At 39.6% G+C, this 18,755-nt stretch overlaps 1 protein-coding gene and 1 non-coding gene across 10 annotated transcripts in view; both read left to right on the top strand.

Moving 5' to 3' along the window:
• The window catches only part of MAPKAP1 (MAPK associated protein 1), a 272,555-nt gene that overhangs the window by 110,771 nt on the left and 143,029 nt on the right, over positions 1-18,755 (top strand). The gene's annotated exons all lie outside the window — the stretch shown is intronic.
• On the top strand, positions 3,384-3,513 carry LOC122233328. The gene has a single exon (XR_006210887.1). It is a non-coding gene; the product is annotated as a small nucleolar RNA SNORA72 (small nucleolar RNA).

Here is an 18,755-nt window from a genome sequence, read left to right as displayed (position 1 = left end):
ATGTCACTTTGGCAAATACCATCAATATTGGCAAAAAATGTGTTCTGTTTTCTTCCCACGTTGCCCATGTCACTTAATTTTGGGGCCTTTGTGAATTCCGTGAATACTTGCTAGCCTATTGAATTAAGTAAAATTAATGTTTTGTATTTCATCAAAAAAATTTTTTAATGCTTATTTATTTTTATTTTTGAGAGAGAGAGACAGACAGACAGATGGATGTGAGCAGGGGAGGGGCAGAGAGAGGGAGACACAGAATCCAAAGCAGGCTCCAAGCTCTGAGCTGTCAGCCCAGAGCCTGACATGGGACTTGAACCCATGAACCTTGAGATCATGACATGAGCCAAAGTCGAACACTGACCAACTGAGCTACCCAGGTGCTCCTCAAAATCTTTAGATGTTTTCTGTTAGACTGTTGGCCAGGGTACATATTTTGCCATGTGGCTGAAACAGAAGTGCTTCTGTAAAACAGAACATATTTTTTTAATGTGTTGTATTAAATGCTATGGAAAGAATATTATAGAAGGAAGAGCAAGATATAAAGAGACAATTTATGCATAAATATATCATCATTCTTGACTTCATGAAAATGTTGATTCAAAATAAAAGGCTTTTCCTCACAAAAAAAAAGCTTTAAAAATATATTGGTTTTAAAGAGAATTAAAATAGTTAAAGATTGTGGTCTTTTGAATCCTGTCAGACCTGGGTTTCCATCTGAGTTCTCTCTCTAGCTGTGTGACTTTTGATGATTCCTTTAACTTCTTAGCATTTTTTAATCTGTATCATGGAGTGAGGGCAGTTTTGCAGATCAAAAGAGGTAATATATGTAAAGGGCTCAACCTGGCACCTGACACATAGAGTAAATGTTAGCTGGTTTTAATTTTAGCCATTCTCTTTCCAGAAGTGCTCAAGGTGTTAATATAGAGTGTTAAATGTGAAATATCTCACATTATACATGTAATAGTGTAAAACTGAATATGGGTATGTGGGAGACACAACCATAAAGGGAAAAGCAAGAAAGGCTCCACAGTATCAGAAAATGAAGAGGAGGGATGCCTGGGTGGCTCAGTCAGTCAGGCGTCTGACTCTTAGTTTCAGCTCAGGTCATGATCTCATGGTTCATGGGACCAGGCCCCATGTTGGGCTCTGTGCTGACAGCATGGAGCCTGCTTAAGATTCTCTCTCTTCCTCTCTCTCTCTCTCTCTCTGCCCCTCCCCCCCAATAAATTAAAAAACTTAAAAAAAAAAAAAAAAAAAGAAGAAGAAGAAGAAGAAGATGAGGCAAGCAGTATGAAATTTGGCAGGTGACCAAAGCTAAGAAGGCCCTCTGGCTCCCCTCAGCTTTCTAAAGACTTGGATGTAGTAAGTATATTCTCCACTTTAGCTTTTTCTTTTGTGTTCCTTTTTGTTAGTTCAGGAGCATATATATCCCTACCCCTTTGCGTCGAAGGGAATTCTGACTTCCTGTGGCCCAGGGGAACTGCCTAACACATTTTAGGATAAGGAAGCTTATGCCCTTATATAGGGACCTCAAGGATAGTTAGGGATTTTCATTCTCACCTGTTCAACAGGGAACCGTTTGGCATCCCTAGAGTTCTGGACGTGCCTTATTAGAAAAGAGACATAGTTGCATTCTTCTGAATAGAAAAATTTACAATAAACAGGAATACAGAAATATATACCATGCAGCGTCAGCATATATCAGATAACATGAAGCATTTAGACTTTTTTCCTCTTCCCCCTGGCAGGGCCTCAGTGTAATTCTTATATAACTTTTCATTAGGCTCCAATGTAGAGCGTCAGATAACAGGAAATTGTGTAGCCCACTCCCATCTAACCTTTTGCTCATATTTTTGCATGCCGAAAGACAAGAAAAGTGTGTCTTATTCATTGTCTTTATATATTTCTCTTGGTACTACTGTTGTCGCTTTAGTTTTTTAGTAAAGGAAATTGGCTTATTTGAAATGTTTGTCTTAATCCTCTATGGAAATATCAGTTTACGGGAAGGTTAAGGCAGCTCATTTGGGCCCCTCTCAGAGTCTCTGCTGCAATTGTCGGAAAGGAAACCCCAGGGAAACCCCCGAGCACAGGCTTCACAGGCGCAGTGGCTGCGCAGAAGACGACACTCTAGATGCTTTATCAGGTGCTGTCTGGAGAGCAGAAATAATGGTCTGAAGGTAAAAATGCTGATGTCTCCACTTTCCCAACTTAGCACAAACATCTTCTTTATCTTTGGTGGAATTTGGTGCCACAGAGGCGGCTCCAAGAAGCCTTAAATGCAAGTGTGATTGCTTTTACATCCTGGCTTTGAAAGCATGGTGTTTGGGGATTTCCTTGACTTGAATTCTTTAGTTATTTATTTATTTATTTATTTATTTATTTATTTATATATTTACTTATTTTTATTTTTTTAAAGGGAGTAGATTCATAGCATCCACTGTCAGTGCCATTACCCTTTCTGTGATGACTTGTTCACTGTTTACATGAAAGGTTTCAGGAAGTAAGAAATGTAAACATAAATAGATATATGAACAAATAAATGAGCGAAAAGGTGTGACTATAAAATAATGGGAACACAGTAGCTGTCTGATTAAAACTTTAGGATTTTTCCTGGAAACTTTGAAACGTCTGAGTTTTTCTTTTCCTTTTTATTTTTTTATTTTTATTTTTTTTAACGTTTATTTAGTTTTGAGACAGAGGGAGGTAGAGCATGAACAGGGGAGGGTCAGAGAGAGGGAGACACAGAATCTGAAACAGGCTCCAGGCTCTGAGCTGTCAGCACAGAGCCTGACGTGGGGCTCGAACTCACGGACCGCGAAATCATGACCTGAGCCAAAGTCGGCCGCTTAACCGACTGAGCCACCCAGGCGCCCCTCTTTTCCTTTTTAAATAACGCTGTGAAAAGGGAGAAGTGGTACCCTAGAATGCCATGCTTACACTGGAACTTTGAATGTATCATCATCCTACTCACTGCAGGTGCTGGTATGAAATACTATCATTGCTGAGGCTTGCTTGCCTACTGACATGTCCGTCCTTTGGAAGCCCCAGAAAGTGATTTGTAAATTATTTGCTTCATGTCGCCATACAGTTATTTTTTTTTTTTAAGTTGGTGTTTTTGTTTTTTGTTTTTTTGCCATCTTAACCATTTTGAAGTATATAGTCCAGTGGTGTTAAATGCATTCATAATGTCATAGAGTAGTCCACCCTTATCCACAGGACATATATTCTAAGACGCCCAGTGGATACCTAAAACTGTGGATACACCTTATGTGTACAGTTTTTTTCCTATACGTACATACCTATGATAAAGTTTAATTTACAGATTAGGCACAGTAAGAGATTAACAATAATAAAATAGAACAACTGTAACTATAGTGTAATAAAGTTTACAAATATTCGTGCTGTTCTGATTTTGTAATAATCAGGGCAGGCTAAACATTCACTATATTAAGACCATACATGTCCCCAGACCTAGTTCTTTGCCTAGGTCTGGTTTTCTCAGTTGTGGTGATAAACCAAGTATTACTGATATTATGCATCTTATGTGGGAAATGTCTGTGACTCTAGGTATCTGATCATCCTTGAGAAATGACAGCACAGTTAGCGTAGTAACTTTTGAAAATAACCATTGCTAACTTGATGATTACCACTTGCTTAAAATGAATTGTAAAACTAAAAAAAAAAAAACAAGACTATGTGAATGTAGTCTCTCTTTTTCAAAGTACCTTATTGTACTGTACTCACCCTTCTTGTGTTGTGAAGTGATAAATACCTACATGATGAGATGAAGTGAGGTATGTGATGTAGGAATTGTGATGTAGCCCAAAGCTATTATTGACCTGACAATATGTCCGAAGGAGGATTCATCTGCTTTTGGACCATGGCTGACCACAGGTAACTGCAACTGTAGAAGGCGGAAACTGCAGATAAGAGAGGGACTACTGTATAAGAATCACCTCCATCCATCTCCATAACTCTTTTTGTCTTGTAAGACCGAAACTCTACATCCATTCAACAATAACTCCCCTTTCTTTCCCTTTCACTCCAGCCCCTGGCGGGCACAATTCTACTTTCTGTCTCTATGATTTTGACTACTCTAAGTATCTTGTATAAATGCAATCATACAGTACTTGTCCTTTTGTGACTGGTTTATTTCATTTAGCATAATCCTCAGGGTTCATCCATGTTGTAGCAGATATCAGAATTTCCTTCCTTTTTAAGGCTGAAAAATGTTCCATTGTATATATACACCACATTTTGCTTCTCCATTCATCTGTCCATGGACACTTGGGTTGTTTCCATGTTTTACCTATTGTGAATAATGCTGCAGTGAATATGAATGTACACATATCTCTTCCAAGACCCTGCTTTCAGCTCTTGTGGGTATATACCCAGAAGAGGAATTTCTGGGTCATTTGGTAATTCTATTTTTAATTTTTTGAGGAACCGGCAAACTGTTTTGCACAGAGGCTGTACCATTTTACTTTTCTACCAATAGTGCACAAGATTTCCAGTTTCTCCACATCCTCATCAACTTGCAGTTTTCTGTTTTATTTTTTTTTAAGTTTATTTATTTATTTTGGGAGCGAGCGAGCAAGCATGTGTGCACATGAGCTGGGTAGGAGCAGAGAGAGAGGGAGAGAGAATCCCAAGCAGGCTGTAGCATGGAGCTGTCAGCACAGAGCCCGATGTGGGGCTCAGTCTCACAAACCCAAATCACGACCTGAGCCGAAACCAAGAGTCAGAGGTATAACTGCCCGAACCACCCAGCTGTGCCTGGGTTTTCTTTGATAGTAGCCATCCTCATGGGTGTGAGTTGGTATCTCATTATAGTTTTTATTTGCATTTCCCTTCTAACTAGTGATGTTGAGCATCTTTTCATGTGTTTATTGGCCATTTGTATATCTTCTTTTGAGAAATGCCTATTCTAGTCCCTAAAACACCCATAATTTTATTAAAAGTAAAACAAGCAGTTTTTTCAGTGTTTGGAGGCAGTTTTAAATGACAGGTAAGAACTCAGGCTCAGGAGTTGGACAGCTCCACGTTGGCATCATGGTTTTACCAGCTGTGTGACCTTGATTGATCAAGTTACTTCATTTCTCCAGGCTTCCGTTTCTTCTGCAAAATGGGGAGAATGGTTGAATCTGTCTCACTGAGGTTTTTTGGGATTACCTAAGCTAATATTATAGATGTCAAATATATGGGATAGTATTTGCCCTATAGTAGGTATTTAATAAATATTAGCTGCTCTGTTACTGGAATCATGAACAGTCTTAAAAAACACCTTTTATATGTTGGTTCACTTCCTATTCTGGTAGAAGTATAATTCATTGCATTCTTGAGAATTTTCACTTGTTTTTCCAGTTCATGCCTACTTACTGTCTCAGTGACTGTAGTAGTAGGTGAAACAATGTGGAATTGCAACTTTTGTAGGTTGTAAACGATGACTGTCAGCAGTTTCATGCGATTCAACCTAATGCAATGGAAGCTCTTTGAATGTCTAATATATGCCAGAGTGCCTACTGTGCTATTTCATTCATTCTTCCCAGCTTCCCCTTAAAGTACATCTTATTTTCCCCATTTGGGGATGGGAAGACTGAGGCTTCTCAGAGATGAACAGACATGCCTGAGTTTGCCCAACTAGTAAGTAGTGAAGCCAGGTTTCAAACTAGATCTTGTTGAATCCAAAGCCCATTCATTTTCTTTTCTTCACAGTTTTTGTTGTAATCCCAGTATAGTTACCACGTAGTGTTATTGTAGTTTCAGGTGTACAGTGTAGTGGTCCGCCACTTGCACACAACGCCTGGTGCTCATCAAAGCGCACTCCTTAGTCCCCATCACCTGTTTCACCCACCCCTCACCCTCCTCCCCTCTGGCAAGCATCAGTTCTCTACAGTTAAGAGTCTGTTTCTTGGGACACCTCGGTGGCTCAGTCAGTTGAGTGTCCGACTCTTGATTTCAGCTCAGGTCACGATCACAGGGTTGTGGGATCAAGCCCTGCATCAGGCTTCTCCTGCGCTCGCTTGCTCTCTCTCTCTCTCTCTCTCTCTCAAAAACAAACAAACGAAAACAAACAAGCGTCTGTTTCTTGGTTTGTCCCTCTCTGTCTCCTATTTTCCCTGTGCTCATTTATTTCTTAAATTCCACATGTGAGTGAAATCATATGGTATTTGTCTGTCTCTGACTTATTTCACTTAGCATTATACTTTCTAGCTCCATCTATGTTATTGCAAATGGCAAGATTTCATTCTTTTTTATGGCTGAATAATATTCCTGTGTGTCTGTGTGTGTCTGTGTGTGTGTGTGTGTACATACCGCATCTCCCGTATCGATTCATCATTTAATGGACATTTGGACTGCTTCATATCTTCGCTATTGCAGATAGTGCTGCTATAAACATAGGGGTGCATGTATCCCTTTGAATTAGTGTTTTTGTATTCTTTGAGTAAATATCCAGCAATGCAATTGCTGGATTGTAGGGTAATTCTATTTTTAACTTTTTGAGGAACCTCCGTATTTTTTTTCCCAGAGTGGCTGCAGCAGTTTGCTTTCTCAACAGTGTACGAGAGTTCCTTTTTCTCCACATCCTTGGAAATCTCGGGTTTTTTCCTTCCAATTTCTATAACATGAATAGTTTCAGAAACACTCCTCCCCTATCTCTGTGGCCAATGAAGATGAAAGTTAGAGAAACTACATTATTTCTTCTTAGGTGCTGGTGATTTGGGTTTTCTTCAATACAGTGAGCATATGTGGTAGTTCTGTGTTCATGTACATTTTGTGCTTTTGTCCCTCTTTTTCATATTTGGGACATAGCATGTGCAGTATGGGCTGCAGTCACCTTGGCTCTTTCAAAAAGGTGCTGTAGGGTGAAAATAAGTAATTCAGGCTCTGCCTTCAACCCATTTCTCATGGCCACCATCATGTTCATCCTTTTGTGATCATCTGCTCTGTGCAAGGAGTGTGCTAGGTGCTTTACCCACAGAATCTCACTGTCCCTGTAGGTATATAGAGTAAGGGCTAAAATCTTGTACAGGATGGAAGGAAATAGGCTAAACTGGATTATATGATGTAGCCAAGAGTATAAGACCCTTTAGTCTATCTTGCTTCAGGGGCCAAGTCTTTTTTTACCATATCCCATTTCCTCCCATTCTTAGAAATGGCCTCCTAGAGGGGAAATAAGGACAGCCTCTCTACAGAATACTCTGTAGCACACTGGGTGTGTTATCCCCACTGAATTTTCTCAGTCCCTTTCCCCCTTCCTCTCCCCCTTTTCTTTTTCTTCTTCCTTTGCTCCCTCTGTCCCTTTCTTCCTCCCTTTCTCCCACCCACTCTGTCTCTCTTCTTCTCTCCCTCCCTTCCTCCTTTCCTTCCATTTTTCCTTCCTTCCTCTAAACATACCTAATGAAGTTGAAATACCAAGATTAAGAAACTACTTAATGTATTTCCTGAAGAAAATTGGATTCTTGAGATATTCCCATTTGATTTTTTTCCTTGGCACTAAAAATTGTCTCTAATTTTAATTTGCTTTCAGAGAAATTACCATCTTTTAAAATATGCTACTAAAACAAGTTAGATTGAATTCTATCAGTTTTTAAAAGAGTGACCTTCTCGGTCTTTTAAATAATAAAATTTGGAAGTAATTGCTTGATATCTGAGTTCAGGAGAATGACATAACATGTTTTGAGTTCTAAGGACAGCCTGTTTGACCTCGCACCCTATTTATTCCTAAAGTAGATCGCCGGAACCAACTTTCTTCCTCAGTCCAGCAAAAGTGTTGGTGAAAACTCTTCTGTTTGCAGCTGGAGGTGGCGCTTTTTTTCCTTTGTTGTTCCATTGTTTCCTTTAGGGTGAGGGAGAATAATTAAGGGGAACATCTTTTCTGAGCAGCTGGAATCAAATTCCAGCTGACTGCAGCACCTGCAACGATGGCACCTCTGCCTCTGGGTGGCAGGGTGGGATGCCAGCCGTGGAGCCCGCGACAGTGGGCTCCCAAGTACCGAGACGCGGCCGCACCGCACCGCTCCAGCCCTTCTGTGAGCTTCAGATGGCAGCAGTACCAGTGACTGCGAAGTGTCTGTTTTAGACTAATTAGAGGGATGATTTGTGAAACAGTGGCTATTTATTTAATTAATCACCAGCACAAAGCCATAAAGCCCATATTTTAAAAATCCCTGTTAGTTTGCCATGTGGTTAATAGATTGGGGCACATTAAAAAGTGACATGGTGATGTATTAAAAATGTTCCACCTAAGGTTCCTTCAGAAAGGAATGGAAGCTGTCTGCTTTCAGATGCTGAAGTGGAAACTGCCAGCATTTGACCTGTCAGAGGTTTTAATGTTTGTAAAAGGCATTTATCTTTTGAATAGTGTCTTCCTTAGAGCATCTCCTCTTGGAATATTTCAAAATACAAAAATATGTGTAGAATAATTTACAAAATCATAATTAAAGGGAATTTTGTCAGTTTTCTTAACAGCGAGGTACTACTGTGTTTTTCCCATTAGATTACACTGTGTTTACTCAGCATAGCAGTGTTTGTTATATGGTATTCTTTGCCATTTTGGGGAAAGGGAGTCACTTAATTAACTAAGTAATAAATGCAATAGTGTTTTTGTTGCAGCTGTCAGAATTGCATTTTGTTCTGCCCTTGTATTGTTTTCTTTATCTGATGGGTACTGGATAATTGCTATACTTGCTCAGTCTCAGCTCAGGTGAATTGTCATTTTTGGATAAAGATAGAATTGACTTGTTCAAGAGATGACACTGGCATTAAGAATGAGTAGAAGTGACTTATATTGTAACAAATGCTAGTGGTTTTTACACACACACACTTCTAGGTGATTTTCAGTATACATAAATGTGTCTGTGCAAGGCATCCTGCATTTTAATAGTATTTGAAGCTAAACTTGGTATGCCTGTGATTCACTCTTATTTAAATATTCTGGATGGTCACTGTTCCTCGTAAGCAGTACCCCCAAATTTTAAGATTGTGTGTGAGGATGTGTTGCTCAGGTGGATGCTTGTACGGAAACTGTCCAGCTCTTAGGATTGTGTTTCTCTGCTGTGTTGTATAATTACCTGCTCTGTTAGAAAGGGAGCTGGAATAAAACATGAGGATGTTAATGCAGCCTGGAGCTGATGTGGTGGTGATGATTACAATGCAGATAAAGCATTTCTCATAACTGCCGTTGCCTACTGGAGCCTTTGAAACATCTGGACCTTTAATTGAAAAATAGTGTGGTGCTGTGCAAGGCAGACATGCTAAGTGAAGTCACTAATTTAGAATACAAAAATATAATTGATAAAGTGTTTTATTTACATTGTATTTAAATATTCATACTTTGTTATGCTTTGTATAACAGGGAATTACTGGGTTAAATTTTCATGAACATAGACAGTTTAAATGAGATAAATTAAGTGCAAATGTTAATGGAATTTTACACTGGAACCAGAAAACAGTTTGTTGTAAAAGTGTGCGTACTTTCGCATGTATTGGGGCCTTTTGTGGAAGGAAATAGGTGAAGTCCTATTCTTTGGATTTTGTGCTTGAGAATAACTAACCATCAGTTGGTAACATAATTGCATTTCATTCTTATTATTGCTATCATATCTTGTTATTTAGTTAAAAAAAATAAAATGTTTCTTGGCATAATGGTAAATGGCTTTAATGGCAACATTATCACCCAATAAACCAAAGCCTTCCCCACCTCTCGGGGGCAGGTTATCTGAGCCTGCCCAGGAGAGCAGAAGAGCTGGTGAAGGGCGCGCAATTAACCTTTGTCCTGCATTCGCAGCAGGGGAACTGACCTAGCAGCCTTCCGAGGAAATCCAATTTAATTTAAAATGAATTTGAAAAGACAAATTAGCCATATCTATTTTAATAAGATAAAATCCCGACTCTCCCTATGTCTGGTTTAGTTAGGACCTCAGAGGAGATTAGACTAAGACTCGGGATGAACACGAGGGAAATAATGCCAGGGGGCTGAGGAGAGACCCAGGAGACCCAGGGACCCGAGTGCCTTGTCAGTTTCTGCAAGTGAGCAGGTCTTGGGCTGCCCGTTTCCACAGAGAGTTGCAACCTGAGATGAGCCTTTGTCTCATCAGACCTTTTGCTTGTGTTGGAGCTTGATGCCATGTTGATGTCATACACTGCCTGCCCGGCTCTCCAAGGACCTAATTGTTATTTGCCTCCTTTGTCATCACCAGAGCACCTTGGATACTGCCACCTGCGTAGCCACATTTAGTAATAGATACACCCCACGATTCCTGATGAGACTCTCAATCCAGGAGTAAGGATTCTCTGGGGCCCCTCAGTTGGTGCTTGGCCCCTGCTTTTTGAAAACTAGAGCAGAGGGTCCCACCTACCTACTCTTCATGGAGCTGGTGTTGCCTTATGTTTTACTTCTGAAACATAATCAGTAAAGATTTATCGAGCCCCTTCTGTGAGCGCAGAGGCAAGGAAGTCTGAAATAGTTCCTGCCTTCTGCCTGTACACAAGAGGTAACACCAGAAGCAGGTACCCCAGTGTCCCTCCCTAGTAGCAGCTCCCTGTGGAGCTTTGCAGAGTTTCATGTGACAGGCAGAGCCACAGGAGGAGGGCCTTCCTGTGTGTCTCAGCCAGAAGGGTGTTTGAGGCTCCCTGTCCAGGACTTCCAGCACTGACACGGTGGCTGCGGCATGAATCGGAAGCCATTGTGACCTTCCCTAAATACCCAGGCCTATCCGAGAGTTCTTCAGGACTAGGATTCAGCAAGGGGGTAGGGGTCTAGAGTGGAACAGACCTGGGTTCGCACGATGTTCCCCCCTAGTTGAGAGATTTGCAGTAGCCTACTTCATGAATCTCTCATTCCCCAGCTTTAAAAGAGAGTGAGCTCACCTCACACCGGTCAGAGTGGCCAAAATGAACAAATCAGGAGACTATAGATGCCGGAGAGGATGTGGAGAAACGGGAACCCTCTTGCGCTATCGGTGGGAATGCAAACTGGTGCAGCCGCTCTGGAAAACAGTGTGGAGGTTCCTCAAAAAATTAAAAATAGACCTAACCTATGACCTAGCAGTCGCACTGCTAGCAATTTACCCAAGGGATACAGGAGTGCTGATGCATAGGGGCACTTGTACCCCAATGTTTATAGCAGCACTTTCAACAATAGCCAAATTATGGAAAGAGCCTAAATGTCCATCAACTGATGAATGGATAAAGAAATTGTGGTTTATATGCACAATGGAGTACTACATGGCAATGAGAAAGAATGAAATATGGCCTTCTGTAGCAACGTGGATGGAACTGGAGAGTGTTATGCTAAGTGAAATAAGTCATACAGAGAAAGAAAGGTACCATATGTTTTCACTCTTATGTGGATCCTGAGAAACTTAACAGAAGACCATGGGGGAGGGGAAGGGGAAAAAAAAGAAAGGGAGGGAGGCAAACCATAAGAGACTCTTAAAAACTGAGAATAAACTGAGGGTTGATGGGGGTGGGAGGGAGGGGAAAGTGGGGGATGGGCATTGAGGAGGGCACCTGTTGGGATGAGCACTGGGTGTTGTATGGAAACCAATTTGACAATAAATTTCATATAAAAAAAATAAAAGAGAGTGAGCTCGTCATAGGACTATTGGGGACAATAAATGAGACAATGTATGAAAAGTACTTGGACCCTGATAGGTGCCCAACAAAAGGCAGCCAGCACTTGTGACCCGCCCGTTCACAAAGGGGCTGTGTTCAGAGGAATGGGGTCTTCGTGCCTAGTCCCACCTCCCACTAAGGCTGTCTGCTCTGGAGCTGGTTAGCTTTGTCCTGCTAGGCCAGTGACCTCATTGAGCAGTGTGACTCATGAAGAGCTTTTTATTTTTTAAACTACTCAGTGCTGACAGTTTTATCTGGTGGATGTTGTTGTCCTCTCAGATTTATTTATTTATTTAATGTTTGTTTATTTTGAGAGAGACGGAGAGAGAGAGAGAAAAAGAAAGAGAAAGAATCCCAAGCAGGCCCTGTGCTGTTAGTGCGGAGCCTGACGCGGGGCTCGATCCCACAAACCATGAGACCATGACCTGAGCTGAAATCAAGTGGCAGGTGCTCTAATGACTGAGTCACCCAGGTGCCCCATGACCTCTCAGTTTTGAAGATAAAATTTTCTGGGGTGCTTGGCTGGCTCAGTCAGTAGAGTGTGTGACTCTTGATCTCGGAGTTTTGAGTTCAAGCCCCTCATTGGGTGTAGAGATGACTTAAAAATAAAATCTTAAAAAGTAAAAATAAAGTTTCCTGCTGCTACTTTTCCTTTCATTGTATCTGAGAGACATGTGGGATAAAGGTCTGATAGACTCTTTTGGGCTGCTTCTCAATTAAAATTTTTATATAGTTAGAAATGATTTTTCTCAATCGGAAATGTTGTTCTAGATAGATAATAATTCAGTGCGTCTTTTTCTTGCTGCTGTTTGTATTTCAACATGCATTTGCAAACTGGTAAACCTAAACTTTCTCAGTTGGCTCTCTGCTGTTGTATCGTTTTCGTAATGTCAAAAAGGTAATGTATTTTCTGATGTAGACAAGCCTCTTTCTGTCACCAGAGGTACAGGTTCTTTGTGTGGCTTTTTCCTGCACAGAGTAACACCTACCCCAGCTATTTCACGTGCGCGCTTCCAGAATGAAAGTGAATGTCGTCATTGGAGAAATGTAAAGCTATTTATTTCCATTTTGTCTGATGGTTTTACATTGTTTGCTAGGAGGTGCGTCAGGGATTTGAATTAATTATAATTACTGAAAAGACATATACTGATTAAGCAAATAAAGTAGTAAGCCCATTTGTGCCAAGGCCATCTAATTAAATTCTAACTTTGAATAAGCTAGATGTGCATGAAAGATTAATTTTAAGAGGTTTTTATGACTTACTAAATAATGATTCAGTAAAACTTTTGAATTATATCATTAAGAAATACTGAATTTTAAAGTGATAAAACACTTAGCCATGAATGTACTACTGTGTAGAAATTTGTGCGTTTTCAAAAACTGTTCAAAATTAAGGACACAATAAAAAATTTAAGTTGTATATTGACATTTTAAAAATTTGTAATGTTTAATCAACGGAAGCCCTGCAAGAAATGAATATGATATATGCATTGGAATTACTTCCTTCAATATTTATACAATTTTATATTCTCAAAATACTTCACCATCTCTGGAATTAAATTGTCCTTGGGGGTAGTGGAGGGTTGTACCAAATTTTCCATATAATTTAGGAGGATGATAATAGCTGTACTGTAACCTTTTGTAGAGATACATCATCTAGTAATGGAGCCAAGTATACATTCTCCATTGAGTTTTAATTTTAAAAGTTGATATTAAATCTTAAAAAGACTCATTATATTATGGTAATTGATAGAGTTTAAAACATGTAACTCTTCTTTATGGTTTTAAAAAACCTATTTTTACTTTTAAAGCATATTGATTTTATTATATAAATGATTTAATAATGAAGAGGTTCCTATACTTACCCTAGGTGATGGGGCTTAGTTCATGCAAATTACTTTTCCCTGATATCATCATCATTATAGAAGCCATTGTTTGTATAATTAAATGCAAAGTGCTGTGTAACATTAATGATCTAAAGAATCCCACAATGGCTATGAAAATTCAAAATGGACACTTTACATTCCATTATGCTTTAAGATGGCTGGATTGTACTTGTGTGAGAGCACCTTCTGGTATGTGCCGGAACATCCTGAGGCTGGATGAGAAGAGGATGCAATGGCTTTTCTCTTTTAATTACTGAGATAGAGACCTTTGCCTCTTGCCTCTGCTTCTCAACTTTATGTTTGTTTGAAGGGACGATTTATCCAAAGATCTGCCTGGTCTGATTAATAACTTAGGTAACAATTATGAGGAATGACTGACATCCTCATAGTAGAACAGTTTGCAGTTCACAGAGTGGTTTTACCATGCTTTATTTTTACTTTATATGCCCTACCATTCTTTTGCAGTGGGTAGTCTCATCTCTGTTTTATGGCTAAGGAAATTGGCTTTCAGAGAGGTTATGGGCTTGCCCAAGGTTGCACAGCTCAAGGTCCAGACCAGTTCTATAGACCCTGCAAAGACTTACATAACAAATATAACCCATGATAGTAAAAACTGACAGTATCAGGAGCTGCTTTCTGAATTTAAGACTTTGAGAAAGAAGATGGTTGTTATTCCTGATACAGTTTATGGGTAGGCTTTCGTTTTCTCCTCTTCATCCTTCCCCCTCCCCATTTTGTAAAATTTCTTACCTGTGTTTGAACAAGTCGATATCTTGAAACAAAATTATCCAAGGCTGTTACCCAAATTTCACTTGATAACAGTTAGATTGTTTAAACCATTAGCTGTAGGCATTTTGTTTTTTTCAAAAGCGGAAGAAGACTGTCAGAGCCTCAAAATATGGACGATTTATTTTTAATAGAGGAAAACTTTCCTGAGAGCAACAACCCCCTTCCCTGTTTTTGGGTCCAAGACTATAGATTTACATTTACTATAGATGCTGTAGAAAGAAAATTTATGAAAATAACTAATCTAAGAAAACCTGATGGAAGTACTATTTTCTGTGCTATGTTATACTCTTTGAAAGGATTATAGTTGTAGTCTGGCTCATTCTATGGCACTTAGTAACAAAACTTACTTTGTTTGAGGCTCTCAGTTATGTGAAGGATGTCTGTGGACGTGGAGGTGGATTAGTTACAATTTCCTGAGGGCTAGAAGTAAGATCAGTGCCTGGAATCTGCAGAGTGCATCTCAGTAGAAGGAAACAGTTTCAGCCACCAAAACTCTTTGCCTAACAAAGGAAAGGGTCTGTCTCTGAAGGTGTGGCAGGGACCTCATCAGTGAAGGTGTTCTGAAGAGGTTGTAGGACAGCCATTTGGTGAAAATGGCTTAGAGGGGACGACCCTTAAAATTCCTTGCCACTTTAAAAGTCTATGAGTAGCAATAAAGTTGGTTTGTTGTTGTTGTTGTTTTTAAGTCTGTGAATGTAAAAGCAGGGGGGGGGGGAAAGGAAACCTAATAAAATAAACAGCCAACATTTCTTGAGCAGTTAGTATGGACTAGGCACAGTGATAAGTGCTTTTTATATGCATGGTATCGTTGAATCCTTTCAACAACTCCTGGAGGAGCTTTCTCTTGCTGTGTGGAAATAGTGACTCAGAGAGGTTAAATAAAATTGTCCAAGGACACACAGTAGATGGCATTGCTGAGAATTGAACCCACGTCTTTCTGACTCCACAACTTAATGCTTTTAACCACCACACTGCACTGCTTTACTAGCTTCTATTAATATAATAAGGATCCTGGAAGTACCCACATCAGAACTTGACCTTGTTAAAGAAAGAGTGACAGTTGACGTTCTTAATAATAAAAGCTTAATGGAACCAAGGTTGGTGATTCAGAGGAAATTAATGAGATTTTGTCAATTTTATTTTAAACTTAACTTGTCAGAAAATACAGTGTCCAGTGACAAACTGTAGAAATGTTTTTGACAAATTAACTTGACTACAGGTGCCAGATCAGGGAAATGTTAATTTAATAGCCTTTAAATGTTCCAGATTTATTGAGGGTTAAGATAGCACTACAAAGCCAAGCCCCTAGCTCTGAATGGATTTGTCGTAGAATTTTATACAAAATCTATTCATAAGTTCATCGCTACCGTTTTGAATGTGAAAAAGTGAGTTCTTTCTCTGAGCCCATAAAGCCAGCATTTATTGAGAGCAAAATGCTACTGCCTGGTGTTTGGGATTGTTGTTTTTTTCCTCCCTATGTAGACCTTCTTTATTTCTCATAGTCAATTAAACCTGGCTTGAACCAGATTTTAGGCCAGATTTTGTTCAAAATCATTACTCTGAACAAATAAAGTCCCTTAGTCATCATCAGAATAATGATTTCAGGCCTGTGTGTACCACGTATGGATACCATGTTTTTAAAGACTGGGCCATAAATTTGTAGAATATAGCATCCTCTGGTCTTTGCTGAGGAAGTTGGGGAGGAAGATACCAGTGACATGGGACTGTAGCCATTCCTTAATTTAAGAGAGTGTTACCTTTGGAAGGCTACAAATAAGCCTCTTATCAGTTTGCATCATTACATTGTCTGCATACACTGATATATTTATTTCTGCGTTAAAACTGCATATAATGATCTGCTTCTGCAGTTGTGGCTAATGGAGTAACATTGCCTGCTTTTTGTCTCTTTAATTGCAGAAGCCAAGCTGTCTATCCTTTCTCTGTTTCTTTCTCTTGATAGAGAAATTGAACACTTAGCAACAGTTTTGACATCTGATATTCAATTTATTATTGACAAACCTTGATGTGAAGTGGTGCTGCTAACTGAACCTTCTGTCCTTAAGCCTTAATTCAGCTTGACTCACTTTAGGTGGATATTTCTTAATTCCAGATTATTTTGAGCTGAATACCATCTATTCTTCCTTCTTTCCCTATTTTGGAAACTATCGCCTGTATAATTTTATGATAGGCAGCAAATAGTTTGCTATTTCAGTTAATAGGATCAGATAAGAAAAACCTGGTTAGAGATGTAATGTTTTAGTTCGTCATCATGTTCAAATTCTATATATTTCGAGTCTGTACCTATTCACATTCTATACACTAAAGTTATTTTAAGTTTTTAAGCTTTTGCTTATTAATTGGATGATATGTGAGTCATAATGCTATTTCATGACTGTCATAAAGATGGTTTTCAAAGAGTGAGCATTATGTATCACAGACACAAAACATTCATACTCCTTGACCTAGTAATCTACTCCTAGGAATATGTGCACAAACATTTATATGAGAATGTTCATGGGAATATTATTTATAGTAGTGAAATGTTAGAAACAACGTCCATATTTAACAATGGGGGAAATCGGTTGATAGTACCTCTGTGTGCTATAATATGCAGGTATTTAAAATCATGTGTTAAAAGAATATTCATCGTTCATCCCATTAATAGGTATAAGTAGCTACTATATGTCAGGTCTGATACTAGGTGTGGAGGATATTTCAGAGAAGAGAATTCCTGAAGAACAGGGCCTGGGAAGTAGAAGAGGTGTAGCCAGTTTATCCAGGACAGGAGAGAAGTCTTAGGTCTGGGGGGTCCATTTTGAAAGATAGCCTCAGGAGCCCTTCAGTAAGCTGATGCCATACCTGTACTACATTCTCGGCCCTAGGAGACTGCAAAATGAGTGAGGCACAGTTTTTCCCTTTGCATAACTCATAGTTACATGAGAAGGTGGGAGGGAGGTGGTGGAGGTAGGTAGAGAAAAGAGTGAAACCTTAAGGCAAGGTAAACTTCTAGGGAGCAGAGAAGAGGGAATTTGGACTTCTACCTTCTGGGAAGAGGAGACATTAGAAATTGAAGGATGGAAGAAGGGGTACATTTCTTGGTCAGTTACTGTGTGCCAGGCATTTTATACATATCTTATTTGCTCTTCCAAGTAAGGAACTGGAGGTTCTGAAAGGTGCTGAACTCCTAAGGTCTTGGGACTAAGGAAGTGACAGAGCTAGGCTTCAGACCTGGATCTGTCTCACCCCAAGTCTTTGTGCTCTTAACTACTGTTCAGTAGGCTTTAGCAGTGGTACACTGGGTCCAGAATGTGACAGGTATTAAATACCATGCTAAGGAGCCAGCATGCTGACACCAAGGAGAGCCATCATATGTATGCTTCTGAGTTGGTGACTGGCCAGGTCAGTGATTTGAGTCAAATCACACTGAGTTTGGAGAGAGAAGAGATTTTGGAGACAGGGAGATGGTTGGGAGACTGCTGCATACAGAGGTCTTACTGGGTCATGATGAAGTTTTAACTAGGGCCATGCCGGTGAGGATAGGGGGGAGAAGGGTTTGAGAGGCATTTCAGGGGCATTTGGATGCTGATGAGACAGAAAGAGGAGTTCAGGTTTCTAGCCTGAGTGACAAGAGTGGGTGGTGAAAGCCTAAACTGAGACGGAATGAGAGACAAGGTGATGAAGAAAATGGGTCTTGGACGTACCGAGCTTGAGATTGTGACTGCATTTGCAGAGGCATCAAGTCATAACAGAGGCTGTGGGACATGAACTCTGGAGACTGGTTGGTCTTCATGAATCACATTTGTGTTGAAGAATCGTTTTGCTACAGGAAGTACTTTTCTTTTGTTCTGAAAAATGAATTGGGGGCATTCCTTGATTTAGAGGCTTCTCTGGAGAGTGTTGTTCAGCTCCAAATTTGTCAGCTCATTGTAGGTTTATTACTTTTTATTCTTTTTTTTTTTTAATAAAAATTACTTAGCCTGCCATAGGAAGGTGTCTGGGTTATATTTTCAGCTTATTTTTCCCAACAGCCTGTCACAGACCTGGCACATAGTATGTTCTTAATAAATTTTGCCAGATGACTTGACATAGGCTACATTTTCAACATTGGTCCTCTCTCTCTTACCTAAAAGTCTTAAGCCCTGTATGGTGGTTTTTTTCTATATCCTTTTTTGTTTGTAATTGCAACATTTGCTATTTTGTTTCTGGATTGTAAAAATAGTATGTGCTCATCGTAGAAAATGTGGAAAAATATAAAGCAGAAAATTAAAATCACTCATAATCCCATGTCTTGGAGAATTCCTGTTCACTTTTTTGTATATCGGTATAGTAGATATTTAAATACAATGAGTGTCTTTTCCTTGGGTTAATGGTTCTGTTGGATGGAAGGGTACTTTTGTTTTCCCCTGGGTGTCTCAATCAGTTGAGGGTCCAATTCTTTTTTTTGTGTCTTTCTTTTAATTTTTT

This window comes from Panthera tigris, chromosome D4, assembly GCF_018350195.1.
Source record: "Panthera tigris isolate Pti1 chromosome D4, P.tigris_Pti1_mat1.1, whole genome shotgun sequence".
Taxonomy (NCBI): Eukaryota; Metazoa; Chordata; class Mammalia; order Carnivora; family Felidae; genus Panthera; species Panthera tigris.
This window is presented reverse-complemented; position numbering and strand designations above follow the sequence as displayed.